We start from the raw sequence: 806 nt of genomic DNA, 5'->3' as shown, positions 1-806 counted from the left end.
ATTTCACCAAAGCAGTACCAGAGGCATAGCGAGGGGTGAGGTAGACTTTTCAGACTCTGCGTCTACTGGTATGATTTTTCTGTGCTCTTTGAACCTTTGATTTGCCAACCTTAAGACATTCATACCAGTAGGAAACTAGAGATGTCCTCAATTGTCTCTCTGTCTATGGCTAAAATGGAGTACGCTTTTAGGACTGTTAAAGCCCTTTTTGAGAAACGGGATGCTTTTAGCTGTCTACCCTTTCCCCTTTAGCTCAAACTGGAATTAACCCTATACTAACTGAGGCTTTTCCCCTTTTTTACTTCTATTTCCAAATGTATTCTTAGAAAAGGGCTTCAAAGCCAGCTAGAAACTGAACCCAAATTTCAAGGCATTCTCTTCATTCCTCCTACCCTCTAGTCTCATCCCAGGCCCTCTGGAATCCTGCCTCTTACACTCTAGGAATCTAGTGGAATTATTTTAGAATATTACTTCTCAAATTCTTTCTTATAATTATACACTAAAACCAAGGGTTAAAAATGGTGAATGAGTGCCGTCTTATTCTCTGCCTGACCATTGGCCCTTTCCTAAGTCCTTCCATTGGTTTCCATTTTCAAGGTATAGTTTAACTTGCTTTCAAACTGCCTGTTTGATCCTCCTGTTGTTCTCATCTACCTGGAACAGACAAGCTGTGTACATGGCAAACCTTTATGAGAATATGTGGAAAAAACTTAGCAACCATGGCTTAAAAATGCACGGATTCCTTCTTAAGAAATGTTGTTATTGTTGTTAGGTGCTGTTGAGTCAGTTCTGACTCATAGCAACCC

Source organism: Trichechus manatus, unplaced genomic scaffold (assembly GCF_000243295.1).
Source record: "Trichechus manatus latirostris isolate Lorelei unplaced genomic scaffold, TriManLat1.0 scaffold00058, whole genome shotgun sequence".
Taxonomy (NCBI): domain Eukaryota; kingdom Metazoa; phylum Chordata; class Mammalia; order Sirenia; family Trichechidae; genus Trichechus; species Trichechus manatus.
The sequence above is the reverse complement of the archived record's forward strand: the minus strand, read 5'-3'. Positions refer to the sequence as shown.